The following is a 20,228-nucleotide window of genomic DNA, read 5'->3' on the forward strand; positions in this document are numbered from 1 at the left end:
GGAGAATGTGAAGACTGCAGATGCTGGAGATTAGAGTTGTGTGTGGTGCTGGAAAAACACAGCAGGTCAGGTAGCATCTGAGGAGCAGGAGAATTGATGTTTTGGGCATAAGCCCTTCATCAGGAATGAGACTTGTGGGCCAGAGGCTGAGAGATAAATGGGAGAGGGTGGGGTTGGGGGGGAAGCTGGCTGAGAAAGTGATAGGTGGATGAAGGTGAGAGTGAACGTGATAGGTCAGAGAGGGGAGCGATGGGCAGGTCAGGAGGGCAGTGCCGAGTTGGAGGCTTGGGACTGGGATAATGTGGAGGGCGGGGAAATGAGGAAGCTGTTGAAATCCACATTTATCTCGTGTGGTTGCAGGGTCCTATGGCAGAATATGAGGCATTCTTCCTCCAGGCATAGTGGTAACAGTTGTTACATAGATAGCTTTGTTTTTTTACTATTCATTTGTTGAATGAATTGATAAACTACGATTACATTGGCAGCTTCTTGTGAATACATTCAGTGAGCGACCTCCATGGTAACCAAATTACAAGAACAAAATGTTGATCTATCAAGCCACGTTTCACTCTGGGATCTGAATTCTACCCATCAGCTGGGATTACAGTGAAATGAATCATGTTAGGGATGTTAGAGGTCTGAGTTGTGTACAGGAATATAAAGAACAATAAAGAAATAAAACTAGGAAGTGTTGTTTTTCATTTTTATACCTTTGTCTTCAGTCCTGAAGAAGAGTCATATTGGACTCTACGTTTCCACTCTCCACAGACACTGTCAGACCTGTAGTGTCCAGCACTGACAGTTTATTCATTTGAGATTTCCATCATCATCAATATTTTGCTTTTGTTTTAATAAGAACAATCAAGAGTTGCACTGATCTTTCAAAATCACAATACTTCTTGAAAAGTTGTCACTGAAGTGCAGGAGACATGACGGCTAGTTTGTGTACTGCAAGATCTAAAGCCACAATGTGATAATGACCAGATCAAATGCTTTTAGTGATGTGCGCAGATCTTTGAGTATCGTTATGTTGAGATTGGACCGGACCTTTTTCTGATGTATTATTCTGGTTGGACTGTCATAGGAAGAATACTATTAAACTAGAGATGCTCCAGCAAAAAAAAAATTACCAGGATGTTGCTGGGAATGGAGGGTTTGAGATATAAAAATAGATTGGAATGACTGGGACTTCTTTCACTGGAGCGTAGGAGATGGAGAGGGTCACCTTATTGAGGTTTATAAGATCATGAGGGGCATAGATAAGATGAATAGCAATGGTCTTTTCCCTAGAGAGGGGGAGTTCAAAACTAGAGAGTTTATTTTTAAGTTGAGAAGAGGTCCAGTGACTGCTGGTCAGAAAGTCTATAAAAGCACTTTGGGATCTCCTGAAGTTGTGCAAGGTCCCGTATAAATGCACATCTTTCAGGACATGAGGGGCAAGGTTTTTTACACTGAGAGTGGAATGAACTGCCAGAGGAAGTGATGGATGCAGGCACAGTCGCAACATTTAAAAGACATTTGGATGAATTCATGAGTAGGAGGGATATGGGCCAAGCACAGGCAGGTCGGACTTATTTAGTTTGGGAACATGGTTAGTGGGCACTGAAGGGTCTATTTCCATGCTGTAAGATTCTATAACGGAGCACCATTACCTGGTATCAATTTCTTGCTTTCCCCCCCTTACCTCGCACTCTATTTCTCTCTAAACAACCATTTAATGCCCCTCTTGAATGTCTCAGTTGAACCTGCTTCCAGACATTACATTCCAAACCTGAACGACACGCTGTGTGAAAGAAAAGAGACAAAAGACTGAAACTGCCCATATTTTGGCTGTGTCTGTTTCAGGAAGTTTTATTGAGGGTTTCCCCTGTGCCATTCATGGCCACTTTCCTCACACACCCTTCCACTGCTCCCATCATTAATTATGAACCCTACCTCCCAGTACCATGCTTATGCTATTTTGTGGTCAGTGGTGATGAAAGTGTTTGCCACAGAAGCTAGCATCATCTGGAATTGTCCTGTTCATCTTGAAGATCATTCTTATAACCTTAAACACATTAGGCTGCCAATGTACTTTCAGCGAACAAAAATAAAAGTTTAATGCACCACAGAGAAAACACAATCTCTATTACACTAAACACAAACTACAGGTCGTTCTGCTATAAAGTGACTGTTGTGATCCCCTGCAGCTTCACACTCCAGAAAGTTGTGCTACAGAAAACTGCTATAGAAAGTCACGCTGTAGAAGATCACTATAGACAATTGCTATTCCCGCTCAGTAGAAAGTTTGCATTATCCAAACAAGGTCCACAATTTGGCAATCACTTTAGAGCCAACTTGTGCTGACAAAATGCGTATTATAGCAGAAATGAAGAGCTTAAGCTCGAAACATCGATTCTTCTGCTCCTCAGATGCTGCCTGACCTGCTGTGTTTTTCCAGCACCACTCTCTTGACTCTTATCTCCAGCATCTGCAGTCCTCACTTTCTCCTGGTTATAGCAGAATGGCCTGTGTTGGAACAATCTCTTCACATCAGAAAGAAAGATTTACCTTCTTTACCCTTACAGATATTTAATGAAGAGGTTTTTACTTCTATCTCTGTCATAAATCTTGCTCAGTTGCTATGGTAATAATTAGTCTGCTTTCAGCAAATGTCTGCACATTCATGAAATACGAATTTCTCCAGTTCATGTCTCTCCCCAAGATGCTTAAAAGAAGCTGCTAATCTTGCTCATTATTACTCAACATGGGTTCCTTAGATTCCTGTCTTCAACCGTCCTGTAGGTTGTCTTTATCTCTGACACCACCTTCTCCCTTTGGAGTTTTTCTAAGCAGTTCAGGATTTCTTCCCAGCCCTGACTGCCTGGAGATTGCCCATAACATCACCTCTGCTGTTCTGGGTCTCTCTGTCCCTCTGAAATGAACCTGATTCTGCAGCTGGTGCTCTCTGAGTTGTTCAAAACTGAAATTGGCCAACAATTAATTCCCCAGATGGAATTTGGTCATTTAAGTAAAGTACTGTGACATCAGTGCTCCAAATTGCTTTCTGAGCTTTTGAAAAAAGTCAGGCCTTCGCAGAACTGAAAACAAAAAAAAATCAAGTTTTCCTTCATTTTAGAACTCAATAGCATATTATAGAATCATGGAAATAAAAACAGGAGTAGGCTATTCAGCCCATTCAGCTAGCTCCACTGTTCAACATGATCCTAATTGATCCTTTACCTTAGCCTATGAACCTTCGTAACAACTTACACAGCTTGATTTACCACTTTGGAGATTTGAGAACTGTGTTTGATTGCGAGATCAAGGTGTGGAACAATAACTTCTTTTATACATCATTTTAAGGACTTCAAAGAGAGCGAGAACAATGATCTTGCAGCAATTTTGAGTCTGAAGATCCAGTTGCCTACGTCACAGTTTCAACGAGAGAAATGTCCAATCTGGAATCCATAAATATGAGAGGGGCACAAATAAATCGAGAATTCAGAGAAACTTCTTCAGCAGAGTGTGGTTGGAGTGCGGAACTTGACATCAGTTGGAGCAATTCAGGTGAATAACATATGCATACTTCAGGAAAACCACTTTAAAAGACATGAGGAATGAAATGATACTTTGAGTTAGAAGGAGGGGCTGGATAGACTGGGACTGTTTTCAGGCAAAAGTGAGGACTGCAGATGCTGGATCTGTGGCCGAACATTTCAACTCCCCCTCCCACTCTGCTGAGGACATGCAGGTCCTGGGCCTCCTCCACTGCCACTCCCTCAGCACCTGACTCCTGGAGGAAGAACGCCTTATCGTCTGCCTCTGAACCCTTCAACTCCAGGGCATCAATGTGGACTTCACCAGTTTCCTTATTTCCCCTCCCCCCACCTTACGCCAGTTCCAAACTTCCAGCTCAGCACCGTCCTCATGACCTGTCACACCTGCCAATCTTCCTCCCTACCTATCCGCTCCACCCTCTCTGACCTATCACCTTTACCCCTTCCTCCATCCACCTATTGCACTCTCAACTACCTTTTCCCCAGCCCCACCCCTCTCCCATTTATCTCTCCACCCCCAAGGCTTCCAGCCTCATTCCTGATGAACAGTTCCTGGCCCAAAATGTCGGTTTTCCTGCTCCTCGGATGCTGCCTGACCTGCTGTGCTTTTCCAGCACCACTCTCATCTGGGACTGTTTTCACGAGAGCGTAGGAAGTTGAGGGGTCACCTTTATAGAGGTTTATAAAATCATGAGGGGTATAGATAAGGCGAATGGTAGGTGGGGGAGTTTAACACTGGGGAGGGCATAAAGGAGAAGGATTTAAAAAAGACATGAGGGGCACAGGCAGCAGCTCGTCTGTGGAATAAACTTCCAGAGGAATTGGTGGATGTAGGTACAGTTACAACATTTAAGAGACATTTAGATAAGTTTATGAAGAGGAAATGTTTGGAGGATTATAGGCCAAGCACAGGAAGGTGGGATGAGTTTAATTTGGGATTATGGTCAGCATGGACTGGTTGGACCGAAGGGTCTGCTTCCATGCCGTATGACTGTATGACTCTGATACAAAATGAAGAAAGATGGGCCGAATGGCTTATTTCTGAAATATATGCTCTGGGCAATTGTATGTGAAGCACAATTGCAGTTGGTGTGATAGAGGGAGAGCTCTCCACACGTGGTTAGAAGGTGCATTGATGAGGATACTTCATTTGATCAGGCTTAGTGCTGGGGAATAATCCAATCGTGCAGCCGAATATGTTCACTGACAAATCGCGCAGTGCAGAAAACCTCCCTGAGGAACGTGGTAATAGGGATTTGCAATTGTTGACTTTCAGCAAACCTCTTGCGACAGAGCCCCAGATAACAGCAGCAGTTTTTCTTTCTGAATGTAACTGAGATGCCAAGGTGAAAGGGTCAGACACCAAGGCTGGAGAGGGAGTGGGTGGTAGAAACAGAGAAATGTTGTAAATCAGGAAACTGGAGGCATCTACCGTGCATTTTAAAAGCCAAGAGATTCCTAGCAGAAGGTCAGAAACAAGAAGATAAGGACATAAACGCATTTGAATTCACAGGGGAAACAAATAGATCAAGGAAGATGCAGGCTACGTTCTGATTGCAACATAGTGAGGACACAGTGTGAAGGAAAGGAACCACATGACTTTTTTTATGTTCATTTGTGAGATGTGGGTGTCACTGGCTAGGACAGCATTTATTGCCTGTTCCTTAATTGTCCATGGGGCAGTTAAGAGCCAACCACATCTAGCCAAACCAGGTTAGAATTGCAATTTCCTTCCATAAAAGGCATTTGTGAACCAGATGGGTTTTTCCTGAAAATCAACAATGGATTCATGGTCATCATTAGACTCCTAATTCTAGTTTTTTTTAAAAAGAAAGACGAGCTCAAACGCCACCTCTTGTCACAACAGGATTGGAACCTGGGCCTCAGGGCATTACCAGAGCATGTGGGTTATCAGTGTATTACCAATAGCCATTAGGCCATTACCCTTCCTTTATAGAGAATGTTTTGCAAGGAATAAGAACTGTTAGTTTGGATGTGGGTGTTAACTGTACATTTCCAGCACACACAGCCTAATAAAGAGTTAGTCAATCTTTAAGGTCCATGTATTGAAAGTATGGGAGACAGAACATTCAGAGGTTTTAAATGAATGTGTAGTCCCCAATGTATATAAAGAAAGATGTGTATTTATGTAGGGCCTTCCACAGCTTCAGGAGATCCCAAAGTGCTTGTATAGACCTTCTGAATAGCAGCCACTGCACCTCTCCAACGCCATCAGTGGTGACTGACTCAACACTGACATTTTTTACAAACCCACCGGCTCCCACAGCTACCTGGATTACACTTCTTCCCACCCTGCCTCCTGCAAAAATGCCATCCCATATTCCCAATTCGTCCGCCTCTGCCGCATCTGCTCCCAGGTGGACCAGTTCCACCACAGAACATACCAGAAGGCGTCCTTCTTTAAAGACTGCAATTCCCCCTCCCACATGGTTAATGATGTGCTCCAGCACATCTCATCTACTTCCCACACCTCCACCCTTGAACCCCAACCCTCCAACCACAACAAGAACTCCTGTGGTCCTCACCTTCCAACCCGCCAACCTCCGCACATATCACATCATTCTCTGCCATTTCTGTCACCTACAAACTGACCCCACCATCAGAGGTTTATTTCCCTCCCCATAAAGGTATTTATCCGCTTTCCATAAACACAGTTCCCTCCATGATTACCTGGTCAGGTCCATTCACCCCAACAACCCACCCTCCCCTTCCGGCACCTTCCCCTGCCACTGCAAGAATTGCCCACACCTCCTCTCTCACCTCCATGCAAGGCCCCAAAGGAGCCTTCCACATCCATCAAAGTTTCACATGCACTTCCACACATGTGATTTACTGTATCCGTTGCTCCTGATGCGGACTCCTTCAAAGAACACTTTAGGGACACCCGCACCAATCAACCCCACCGCCCTATGGCCGAACACTTCAACTCTCCCTCCCACTCTGCCGAGGACCGCGCCTCCGCCATCGCCACTCCCTAACCACCCGACGCTTGGAGGAAGAACGCCTCATCTTCTGCTTCCGAATCTTCCAACCCCGTGGCATCAATGTAGATTTCACCAGTTTCCTAATTTCCCCTCCTTACCCCAGTTCCAACCTTCCAGCTGAGCACCGTCCTCAAGACCCGTCCCATTGGTCCATCCAGGTAAAAACAAGGACTGCAGATGATATGAAGGGCTTTTGCCCGAAACGTCGATATGAGGGGCTTTTGCCTGAAATGTCGATTTTCCTGCTCCTCGGATGCTGCCTGACCTGCTGTGTTTTTCCAGCATCACTCTAATCTAGACTCCCATCGGTCCATCTTCCTTCCCATCTATTTGCACCACCCTGCCCTCTAACCTATTACCTTTACCCCCATCTCCATCCACCTATTGCACTCTCAGCTACCTTCCCCCCCAACCCCACCCCCTCCCATTTATCTCTCCACCCCAGCCTCATTCCTGATGAAGGACTTCTGTCTGAAACGTCGATTTTCCTGCTCCTCAGATGCTGCCTGACCTGCTGTGCTTTTCCAGCACCACCCTTTTGACACTAATGTGACAGCAGCCAATTTGCATATGGAAAGAACCCAAAAACAGCAAGGATGATTAATGACCAGATAAACATGCTTTCAGCGTTTTACTGAACAGACACTGAGATAGCCAGCACATAGCTTCTTCTAAAAAAAAGCACTACTGAATATTTCATGTCCAGCTGGCCGTCCAGAGGAAATACTAGTTTAAAGTCTTGTGCTGTTGCCTGGCATTATTTCACCTGTTGTAAGAGTTGACAATATTAAAGAGAGAGCTGCAGAATTCTTTTGCATAACAGAAACAGAAGCTGATCCTAAACGTTGACAGCAGTTGAGCAAAAACCCGATATAAATCCATTTGTCACGTTGACTCAGAGATAAATATTCAGCAATGGAAGTTTCACAGCAATTCCCTGTACCATTGTAACACAATATTCTGAAAGTTTCTGTTGAACCTTTTGATGAATTGGAACTCGGAGATGAAACAGATGCAAGTTTACAGCTAAATGGGAATAAAGGGGCACATGGCGTGGGCTAACTGCTTTGTACTGATCAAGCTGCATCTGAAAAGATCAAACAAACAACAACGCTCTTCAGAGCAGAAAATGTGCTGAGGATAACATTGACTTGTAGAACAACATATAAAGGTCTCAATTTCCAGTTGCAACTGATTCATTTCCATCCTTGAAGCTACCAGAGTTTTCTTAGAAATAAAAGGAAAAAAACTTAAGTACCTCACAAAGTATCGTTGAAATTGTTTTGCTCTTAAGCTGTTTTCACTGGTGACCTTCTTTGGAGAGATTATTTCCAAGTGCTGTTCTGTGATGTGAACACTGGAGGCTGAGCTATATTCTCCCACAAATGACCTTTAAACATTAACTGCATTCAGAAGCCAAGTGAGACCAGATGACGTTTTATGTAATTTGATGCGATTTATAAATGATGAGGGGTTGTATATTTCAACCCTTCCTCTGCCTGAGCTGAGCAGACCTTGGAAATTCATATATTTTACTGAGAGCCAATAAAACCATCAACATACCAAAAAACAAACAAGGCACAAGACGATCAGTTCTCTGAATCGTCTGAGTTTTTCTTCAACTCCACTTTTTCCAAAACAAAATGACTAAATGTACTCAAATTACTTCGGAATTGTAAAAGTAAGAAACTGCAGCTGAAGTAAATTTGATTTGAGATTTCCAGCAGTCCTAGTGCATTGCTTTTGGTGTGCCACTTTGTTCACTGTCAAGTTTTTCCAGCATTGCCTTGAGGAGATGAATGTTTGCTGTTGTTGTATGTTTTTAAGGCAAAGATAGATGGATTTTTGAGCACTAAGGGAATTAAGGGTTAGGGTGAGCAGGCAGGCAAGTGGAACTGAGTCCATGAAAAGATCGGCCACGATCTTATTAAATGGCGGAGCGGGCTTGACAAGCCAGATGGAGTACTCCTGCTCCTATTTCTTATGTCCTAGGTGCCACTCTTCCATGCACTGGTATTTCCATATTTGAAGGAATAATCTTTGATCCCAGCAACCTTCTACCTTTTCTTCACACTTGTCCAACTTCATGTTTTTCCATTTTCCTCCATATATGTGGCCAACTTTCTCCCAAACCTTGACTACCCTGTTTGGTCTTGCACAATAAAACCTTTTGTCATTTGAATCATTCTTGTTCTCCAACAACAATGATCCTCCCTTTTGTTCTTTTCCCCACCATTTGACATTTGGCTCACTCAAAACTTACTAACTTTTCCCAGTTGTGGTATGTGGTGATTGGAACCAGGTGGATCTTATTGACTATGAGATCCCTGCTCTGGGCTGTTAACCTGGTGCAGTCAGAGAGCCCTGGCTGATAGATGCAAACAGGGGATTTTGAGAATCTCCTGACTTCAGGGGCTGACTGAGCTGGCTGGTCACAGGCAGTTTTCTGTGCACATCTAAATAAAGGGCAACTTGGTGACAAGCTGCCGTCCTCAGTGCAGTTATTTCACAATGATGAATCATTGACTTGAAACATTAACACTGCTTCAATCGCTACAGATGCAGCAAGACCTAGAGCCATTTCCTGTGAAATGATGTGGCCATACAGCGTTCCAACTGTTTTCTATTCTTGAGGTCAAGGTGGTATGGCAAAAATGCTGGGGTCAAAGACTATCCCTGAATGTTTGGTTGGCACTGAGGCAGTGATGCTGTGAAAGGAGATGCACCGAATTTATTATTCCACTGATGCTGCAACGGCTTCTTACCTCTTAAAACATACCAGCGAAATCCATATGACCTTATGTTTATTTGCCTTGTTAAATAATCATAGAATTTACAGCACAGGAACAAGCTAATGGTTGCAATTGATCCACACCATTGTTTGAACCCTACATGAATCCTTTGTGCTGTCTTCCCCAGGTGACCATCACTGGTACTGTATGGGAGTTGCCATCTCTGCCAGTACATGGTTCTGGGTAAGGGTTGCTTGTTACCTTCCATCCTCCTTTGTCTTTACTTTGCCTGAATCTAGTGATTAGTATTAGAGTATATGCCACCATCGAGTATGTACAGAAGAGATACTGCTCTTACATACGAGGTTTATTGCATTTTAGCAGTAGGTGAAACTACATCATGAAGAGGACCTGAGGGAGCTGGTACAAATAGATATGCTCTCTCCCGAAAGCTAGAGTAAAAATCCTCACCTCCACCCACAGACTGTGCATAACTTCAGTAGAATGTGGGGGAGTGAATGCAAAATGAACATTAACCCCTTCAGAATCGTTACCTTTTACAAAACCACTTATTTCAGCCAACCCCAGAAGCATAGCATTCTCTCTCATGCATTCACTTAGATTCCTCTTAAATGTATCTATGCTGTCCAATGTAACTTAGACTTATGGGTCTAAGTTTCACATTCTAACCACTTTCAGCAGAATGAAATCATCCTGAATTCCTTGTTGGATTTTTTGGTGGTATCATAAAATGCTATAGATAGCTATAAATGCTATCTAGTTTTAATCTCCCTCACAAAGGGGACAGATTTTCTGCATCTATATGACTGAACCCATTCCTATCAGTTCACCTGTCAGTCTTGGCTTTTTCAATCTCTTTGGTATTTTTTCTGCTGGAAGCTTTTGAATTGAAATGAATTAGCTTTATTGTCACATGTACTCAAATGAGTGCAGTGAAAAGTTTACAAGTCACCATGTATGGAGCCATTGTAGGTACAAAGCAGAGGTAGGTTCTTCAGTAAAGGTTCTGAGGAAAAAAAAATGAGAAAAATAAAGAAATTGAGTACATTTAAAACGGAGATAGATAGGTTCTTGGTTGTCAAGGGGATCAAGGGTTATGGGGAGGAAAGCAGGAGAGTAGGCTTGATGGGCTGAATGGTCTAATTTCTGCTCCTATGTCTTATGGGCTTATGGCCTAAAAGTCCAGCATTACAGATTGTAAGAATAAATTAGAAAATAGAGAAATAAAATGTGGTAAACTTCAATGCTGAACTGTCCCATATCATTCGTTGTTCCTGAGCAGGAAATGACTGTTCTTAAATAGTTGCATCAATTGGTGTCGAGGTGGAAAGCACAGTTTATTTTTACTGAGAGCCTTTCCTGGCTAAATTTGGAGTCTGTTTTCCTTTAAATTTTTTTATATTTTCACCATCCAAGCGCGCAGGGTGGAATTTGCTCTGCAAAAGCAACTTGCATTCATATGGCACCATCAACATTAATAAACATCCCCATCAGTTATCTAAATTGGAATGATATTGGCTGCCATTTATTAGGGCCAGGAGCAGTAACAGAAACAAGTGGGGATCTTCGGGGATTAACTGTCGGGTGCTGCTGAGGGATCAGGAACGTTATGGGGGCAGAGTGGAACAGTAGACTTGATGTGAAAGATTAGCAGCGATCGTAATCAATTGCAGAGCTTGATTGGAATGTGACCCATACCAACTCTTACCTCTTCTGCCACAGCACCTCCCTGTGGCATTTGAGTTCATCACAGTACTGGTTCTCTGCTTCAGACTCACATTAGGCTGACATTGGAAACATCTGTAACATCAATCAGGCTGTTGTGCTTTATCTGTAAATTCAGCCTCTCGAGCATCTTGTTCTTGTCATGATTTCCACACATTCCCCATGGAATCGCTAGGAATTAGTGGGAAAGGACACAATAGTTCTCAGCCTTCGTTCCCACCAGTGCAAGGTAGCGTCAACATCTGTCTTTCAGATTAGATGCTAAATCTTCATTGCCACTCTCAAGTGGCTGTAAAATCTCCCACAGTATTACTTGATGGAGAGAGCAGTTCTCACTGGTGGTTCTGGAGAATTTTCATCTCTCAGTCTACACTGAGAAGAGATGATCTGTTCCTGCATCTTTCAATCATTTAAAAAAAGTCAATTGTGGGACGTGGCCTGGGCCGATATTTATTGACCGTCCACAGTTGCCCTGTTGAAGGTGGTGGTGAGCTTCCTGCTTGAATCACTGTCATGCATGTTGTAGGTAGACCTTACTGTTAGTGAGGGAATTCCAGGATTCTGATCCAGTGGCAGTGAATGAACATTGATATAGCTCCATATGTCACTGACCTAGTAACCTACACACCCAGATTAATGTCTGGGGCACATGGGTTCAAATCCCACAGTGGCAGGTTGTTTAGATTTGAATTCCTTTTAAAAAAATGGTTAGACCCCACTTGGAGTACTGTCAGAAATCTGCACACCACACATAAGGAAGGATTGGCTGACCTCATGGGGAGTGGAAGAGTGCGGTGCTGGAAAAACACAGCAGGTCAGGCAGCATCTGAGGAGCAGGAGAGTCAACGTTTCAGGCATAAGCCTGATGAAGGGCTTACGTCCAAAACGTCGACTCTTCTCCTCGGATGCTGCCTGACCTGCTGTGCTTTTCCAGCACCACACTCTCAACTCTGGTCTCCAGCATCTGCAGTCCTCACTTTGACCTCGGAGGGTATGCAATGCAGGTTTACAAGAATGATACCTGGACTTTAGGGTGATGTGGAGAGGTTATACAAATCAGGCTTGTTTTCTTGAGAATTTGGAAGAGAGATCTGATTGGAATCTTCAAGATGTTAACAGGAACACACAAGAGTAGATAAACTATTTTCACTGTTCTGGGATTCTAGAACTAGGAGGCATTGACTGAGAATTAGTGCCAGAGCATTCAGGAGAGATGTTAGGAAACACTCCTACACACTGGTAGATTCTTAGAACTCTCTTCCACAAATAGCAGTTGTTAATTTGAAATATGAGACATTTTTGTTTAGCAATTGGTTATTAAGAGATATGGACCATAGGCAGGTAGCTGGAGTTTGGCCACAGATCAGACATGATCTCTGTGAATGGTGAAACAGTTTTGAGGGGCTGAATAATCTACTCTTGTTCCTAAGTTCCAGATGCGTAGGGGTTGGAACCTTCTAGATTATGATGCCGACAGGGGATAAGCCACCTGGATTTAACATGCTCTCAGAACACTGAAGGAAAATAGCCAAGGAAATGATATAGACTTTATGATAATTTAAAGGCAACCAGTAAAAAAAGCAAATCATGAAACTGTCTTGAAATATGTCTCATATACAGATAGCACCATTGTCATGTTTTATACCAGGTGTTTAAATCTCACCACAGCAGCTAGTGGAATTTAAAGTCAGTTAATAAATCTGAATACAAAGTGAGTCTCAGTAATTGTGATTCTGGCAATTATCATTGATTGATGTAAAAACCTATCTGGTTCACTAATGTTCCTTACCATCCTTATCTACACTTGACTCCAGCCTCACAGCAAAGCGGGGGACTTATAACTATCCTCTGAAATGGTCTAGCAAGCCATACGGTTCATAGGACAATAAATGCTGACCGAGCCAAGGGCACCTCTTGCTGCGTGACAGAATCAGACATGTGCGAAATGCTGCTAAATTGTATTCCACTACTTTAAGAAGCAATTCAGTGAATAAAATTGCATTTCTTTTGAGAAATGTAACTCCAGTTTTAAAGAAATGGGGAGTTCTAAAAGGCAGATGTGTCTAATCTCTGTGATTCGGAAATGTTGGCACTCCTTCTATTCCGATTATGTTGACATCTCAGATTTCCTTCACTCTGGCATTGTTGGCTTCGGTGTCTGCCAAGTTCTGCCCTTCTCTTTCTAAATCTCTGTCTCACTTCAGTGCTCCTCCTGCTGTTTAAAAACCTATATGCTTCACTAATCTTTTGGCCATTTATGTCAACCCTTTCTGTATCTGTGTCCGCGTCCAATATTCTCCTGTCAGTGTGTTGCAAAATGATTTTGCTTTGGTATTCTCTCAGGGAAATTCAGGTCGAAATCTTAAAACCAAGTTTGCTGAGATTCAAGACTGTGCTGTTTTCTTTTATTGGATGTTTTGTTATGACAGCACAGTACAGTCACAAACTCTGGGTCCCCATCTGAGCTCAGAACTCCAAATATAGTTCCACCCAATGATCCTTAGCCAGAAAATGACATTCCTGTTTCTTGAGAAAGACGTGGCCTCATTATTTTTCTCAACTAAACATAACACCTCCCAGAAACAGTGAAGACCTCAGAAGATATTTTGGACAGAGACTTTTTTTTCTCTTCTTCCCTTTGTTCTTCTTCTTCAATGCGGAATTCACTCCCACAGGCAGCTGTTGGGGCCAGTTCATTCGATATATTCAAGAGGGAGTTGGACCTGCCCTTGGGATAAAGGGGTATGGGAAGAGGCTAGGAATGGGATATTGGGATTGCATGATCACATTGACTGGTGGCATCAGCTCGAAGGGCTGAATGGCCTACTCCTGCCCCTATTTTCTATGTTTCTATGCTTTGTTCTTGAGCTGAGGGTATCAGTGGCTCGGTCAGAATTCATCACCCATCTCTAAGTTAAGAGTTAACTACATTACTGTGGGTCTGGAATCACATGTAGGTCAGATCAGTTTCCTTCCCTAAAGGACATTAGTGAACCACAATGGGTTATCCAACAATTGGCAATGGATTTTGTGGTCACCATTAGACTCTAAATTCCAGATTTTCATTGAATTCAAGTTTTACCACTTGCCCTGGCGGGTCAAACCCAGGTCCCCAGAACATTACCTAGGTCTCTGGGTTAATAGTCCATGGATGATTGCGTTGGGCCATCACTTCCCCTCAACTGAGATGAGGAAGAATCTCTTTGCTCACAGGGTTGTGAGTTTTTGGAACTCCATGCCACAGAAAGCTGTGGGGACCGAGTCCTTGTATATATTTAAGGCTAAGATAGATAGATTCTTGACTAGTCGGGGAATCAAAGAGAGAAGAGATTCCTTCTCATCTCAGTCAAGGGGAAGTGATAGCCTAATGCAGTTATCCCTGGACTATTAATCCAGAGACCTAGGCAATGTTCTGGGGACCCGGGTTTGAATCCCAGCACGGCAGATGGTAGAATTTGAATTCAATGAAAATCTGGAATTAAGACTCTAAAGGCGATTGTTGGAAAACCCAACATGATTCACTAATGTCCTTTAGGGAAGGAAATTGCCATCCGTACCTGGTCTGTGAATCCAGACCCACAACAATGTAGGGAACTCTTAATGTGAGGAATGTTGAATCAGCCTTGATTCTATTGAATGGTGGGGAAGGCAGGAGGGGCCAAAAGACCCAGACCTGTTCCTGTTTCTTGTGGTCTTATATGAACGTCCAGGTACCCAGATGCTAAAAATATCATGAACAGCTACAGAAAATGCCCCAAACTTCTCCTGAGAATTAGTGCCAGAGCATTCAGGAGAGATGTTAGGAAGCACTTCTACACACATTAGGCAGGTAGATGTTTGGAACTCTCTTCCACAAACAGCAGTGAAGGTTGGATCAGTTGTTAATTTTAAATCTAATGGAAAGTTGTTTTTGTTGAGGGATGGAACAGGTGAAGGCCCATCTCCTGAGGAAGTAGTGGTATCGATACCGGAATAGTAATCCAGATCCTCAGGGTACAGATCAGGGAACATGGGCTCTAACTACATAACCATGGTCGAGTGTTGTACAAACAAAATCTGGGTGACTTGTATCTTTTAGGGAAGGGAATCTGCCATCCTTTCCCCAACTGGAATACACTTGATCCAAATCCTCAGCAATGTTGTTGATTCCTAACTGTCTTCTGGGAAATTTTGGAAAGGGCGACCAATGCTGGTCTGGGTAACGACATTCACATCCCGTGGATGAACATAAAAAAAAGGGGGTTGGAAGTTGCCTCACAGCGATAGAAATCCACTGAGCAACACTAGACACCTGCCTCAGGAAGTGTATGTCAAACTTAGAGGGAATGAAATGTGCATTTACCAGAAGGAAACCTCCCTTCAAGGGTTAAATTAGAAAGAAAGGGAGAGAAAAAAAAACAAAATGAGGGCTGCATATTCTGGAATTTAGAAGATTCTGGAGTGATTTTGTCAAAGATACAGGGAAATAGCAAGGCTTGAATTGAGAGATACTATCACCACAAGCTGGGAAATCAAGGCCAAAGGGCTTATCTTAAAATTAAGAGCAGGAACACTCTCCCATAAAGTGACAATTGAAGATATATTGATGGTTAAGTTGGAAACAAAAGATGATTTTTGTTAACTAGAGGTATTAAGGAATAGGGGAGTTAAGTCAGGGATTATGGAGTGAGGCCACTGATTGCCCTAGATCTCTGAGAAACACAACATTGAATTGAATGAGATTTATTGTTACGTCAGTACGTGAAAAGTTTATAAGATGCCACTTATGGCACCATTTTAGGTACAAAGTTACAGAATCTTGTTATAAAGCAGAAAAACAAAGAAAGCAAAGTTAAAAATTGAACAGGCTTTCTGGAAGTTCAATTGGCATTGATATGTAAGTGTGTTTTAATGATGAAAATCTCCACAATTCCACAGAAATGTTCCAAGTTCTTTCTAAAGGAATTTTGCTTTCCTTTACAAACGGTAATGTTTAAAACCGGAAACTTGGTGACACCCTGTGGTCAGATGGAGTATTATTTTCCTGTGAAGTGTTATTAGAAAATATAACTGAGGCTGGAGTGTCGTTTGGTTGGGTTAAGGTTAAACATAGGGCTAGGGTTAAAGACAGGGCTAGGATTTGAAATAGGGACTAGAATTAGGATTAGGGACAGGTTTAGGATTAGGGACAGGGTTAGGGTTCAGAACAGATTTAGGGCTGGGGCAGAGTTAGGGTTCAGGTCAGGTTTAGGGTCAGGGACAGGATTAGGGACGGGTCAGGGTTAAGGTTCAGGATAGGTTTAGGTTCAGGGACAAAGTTAGGGATCAGGACAGGTTTAGAATCAGGGACAGGGTTAGGGTTTAGGACAAGTTTAGAGTCTGGAACAGGGTTAACATTCAGGTCAGGTTTAGGGTCAGGGACAGGGTTATGGATGGGTCAGGGTTAAGGTTCAGGATAGGTTCAGGGTCAGGGACAGGATTAAGGATCAGGACAGGTTTAGGGTCAGGGACAGGATTAGGGATCAGGACAGGTTTAGGGTCAGGGACAGGGATAGGATTCAGGACAGGTTTAGGGTTCAGGACAGGTTTAGGGTCAGGGACAGGGATAGGATTCAGGACAGGTTTAGGGTTCAGGTCAGGTTTAGGGTCAGGGACAGGTTTAGGGATCAGGACAGGTTTAGGGTCAGGGACAGGGTTAGGGTTCAGGACAGGTTTAAGGTCAGGGATAGGGTTAGTGCTTAAGACAGGTTTAGGGTCAGGGACAGGGATAGATAGGATTCAGGACAGGTTTAGGGTTCAGGTCAGGCTTAGGGTCATGGGCAGGGTTAGGAATGGGTCAAGGTTCAGGACAAGTTAAGGGTCAGGGACAGGGATTGGGTTCGGACAGGTTTAGGATCAGGGACAGGGTTAGGGATCAGGACAGGCTTAGGGTCGGGGCAAGGGTTAGGGATCAGGACAGGTTTAGGGTCAGGGACAGGGTTAGGGTTCAGGACAGGTTTAGGGTCAGGGACAAGGTTTTGGAAGTGGCAGTGTTAGGGACAGAGCGAGAATTATTAACAGGGTTAGATTAAGGTTAGGGTTAGGATTAGGGACAGGGTTAGGGATGGTTCAGGACAGGATAATGGTCCAGGTTATGTTTAGGATTCGCGACAGGGCTAAGGACAGGGATTAGGATTATTGCTAGGATTATGGATAGGGTTAGGGACAGGGTTGTGACAAAGTGGGGTTACTGTTAGGATTAGGGACAAGGTTACAGATTGGGACAGGATTAGGATTAGGGATAAGGATATGGATGAGAACAGGATTAGGATTAGGGATAAGGATACGGATGAGGACAGGATTAGGATTAGGGACAAGGTTATGGATGGGGACAGGATGAGGATTAGGGACTAGGTTAGGATTCAATTTGCCTTGGATTAATTTTAGTGTAAGGATTAACCCAAATGTAGATTAATGCTACCGAGTTTACTTAATCTGTAAACCTTAATGCAACTTTTACTTTGCATTCAGAGCATAGAATGTGGAAGATCTCGCAATGTTGTTGACTTCTAACTGTTTTCTGGGAACTTTGGGAAGGCGCAATAAATGCTGGTCAAGATAACGATTAAAAACAAAATCAAAGAGGGTTGGAAGTTGAGCCACAGTGATAAAAATCCACTGAGCAACACTGCGCTGTCTCGGGTAGTATATGTTAAACAAAAGGGTTTGTAGCATTACTCTACATTTGGGTTCCCAGGAAGCGGTTGAGTCCAGCAGCATAGATGGACACTGGCATTAACACCTCATGGAGATGGGAAGAGTGGCTTGTTCATTTAATAGATAGTGAGAATCATTATCATCATAGAATCATAGAATCCCTACAGTGTATAAATGCTTTTCGGCCCAACAAGTCCACATCGACCCTCCGAAGAGTAGCCTACCCAGACCCATTCCCCCTACCGTATATTTACCCTTGACTAATGCATGCATTGGTGCCTATCCCTATCTGCTATTCAGAAGGTGATTAAGGGACCTTTTAGAATCCCTCCAGTCCATCTGATGCAGTATGATTTTGACTGCGAAGGAACAGTGATTCCAGTCGGAATGCTTAGCGGCTCAGTAAACATCTTGCAGGTGATGGACTTCCCACGTACCATCTACCTTTGCCTCCAGATGATGGTAGGTACAGGTTGGACGCTGCTCTTGAAGGATCCAAGGAAGCTATTGCAGTGCATCTGGTAAATGGTACACAGACTAGCACTGTGCGCTGTTGGTTAGGGGAGTTCAAGTCTATGTTAGTAAGTGGACTGCTTTGTCTTAGATTATGTGAAGTGTCGTGTGATTTGCTCGACCCACGCTTATTCAGGCAAGTGGTGAGGCTTCCATTCTGACTTGTGTGTTTTGGGAGACAGGAAGTGACTTAGCTTTGATCTGTGCTTCTAAGTGCAGTGTCTTTATAGTTGATTCTGTGACATAATCGGCTTGTTGGTAAGCCCCAGGACGTTGATATTTGGGAATTCAGTGTCAGGTAATGCAGGAAGGATGTTCCAGATAACTGAGGAATCTAGAGTGAAAATGAAAAATTGCCTTGGATTGAAAGATGAGTGGAGGTAAGAAATAACAAGCAGAAGAAGAAACTGGTGGGAATAGTAGTCTATAGACTCCCAAACAGTAACTATACTGTAGGACAGAGAATAAATCAGGAGGTCCCCATAATGATGAATTCATTGAGTGGTTTACCCCTAATCCTTAGACTGTGACCCCCTGGTTCACTGATCATTGGGAACATGCTTCTGCATTTACCCTATCTAGTCCTATTAGAATTTTATCAGTTTCTATGTGATCTCCCCCTCATATCACCTGACCAGCTGTGAGATGATCAATGGCAAAGCATCTGACATTACCTAGGAAAGAGCATAAGGAAAATGCCATATGAAATAGCAACATGATTTGGCCACTCGACTCCTCGTTTTGATAAAATCCTGGCTGATCTTTGGATTCAGGTCGTCTTGCTCATTCACATGCCCCTGCCCCATATGCCCTCATGTCCTGAGAGGCTAACGATTTGTCTGTTATAGCCTTAAACGCGTTCAATGAAGGATGGGGTTGATATGGAAGGATTGGAAGGAAGATGCTTGAGTGAAGAATAAATACCAATGAGTAGTTTTGTTTTAAGTAGAAAGTTGATATTCAGATGGACTTGGGTGCCCTGGTATGGAGAACATGGAAGGTTTGCATGTTTATTAGAATAAGGAAATTTTGCTCCAATTTTGCAAGGTTTTGGTGAGACCACACCTGGAATATGGTGCACTGTTTCACCTCATCATATCTAAGGATAACTTATATTAGTAATATTACAGTGACGTTTAGTTCCTGGGTGGGAGTGTCATCTTTTGTGAGAAACTGAGTAAATCAAATTTGCATTTGCTGAAGTTTAGAAGAATGAGCGATGAACCCATTGAGACGGTGATTCGGCCACAATTGGAGTATTGTGCATAGTTCTGGTCACTACTGTAAGGATGTGACAGCTCCAGAGGGGTACAGAGGAGGTTTACCACAATGTTGCCTGGGATGGAGACATTGAGCTTGGAGAAGAGGCTAGTTCAGCTTGGATTGTTTACTTTAGAGCAGTGAAGCCTGTGAGAGGTCCATGATTGGATTGGATAAAATTATGAAGGGTATGGACAGGGTGAGTAGAGAGTATCGTTCCCCTTGGTTGAGGGGGACAATCTTGAGCGGGCATAGTTTTGGGGTCAGGGGCAGGAGATTCCGAGTTGATTTGAGGAAAAAAAAGCCTTTTCACTCAGAGGCATGTGGGAATCTGGAATAAACTGCCTGGGAAGTTGAGGAGGCTGGAAACCTTATATCCTTTAAATACTATTCAGATGAGTGCATGAAATATCATGACTTTCAAGGATATAGGACAAGTTCAGGAAATTGGGATTAGCGTGCCTTTAGAGATAGTTATGCTGGTGCAGACTTGGGCTGAAGGGTCTTTCCCACACTCTATGGCCCATGATTCTGAAGTGACTTGAGTTAGATGATGCTGACAGGTTGTTTATGATTGTAGAATCTAGAACATGAATGCAGAGTCTTAGGATAAGAGGTCAATTATTTAGGACTTAGATGAGGAGAAAGTTCTTCACTCAAAGGAGTACATATCTTAGGAAAGGCCTCCCCTAGATTTTTGTCAATGTCCCATTTTGCAGTGTATTTATGACTGAGATGGACAGACATTTTGATTCTAA

The sequence above is a fragment of the Hemiscyllium ocellatum genome, chromosome 4, assembly GCF_020745735.1.
Source record: "Hemiscyllium ocellatum isolate sHemOce1 chromosome 4, sHemOce1.pat.X.cur, whole genome shotgun sequence".
In the NCBI taxonomy this organism is placed as follows: domain Eukaryota; kingdom Metazoa; phylum Chordata; class Chondrichthyes; order Orectolobiformes; family Hemiscylliidae; genus Hemiscyllium; species Hemiscyllium ocellatum.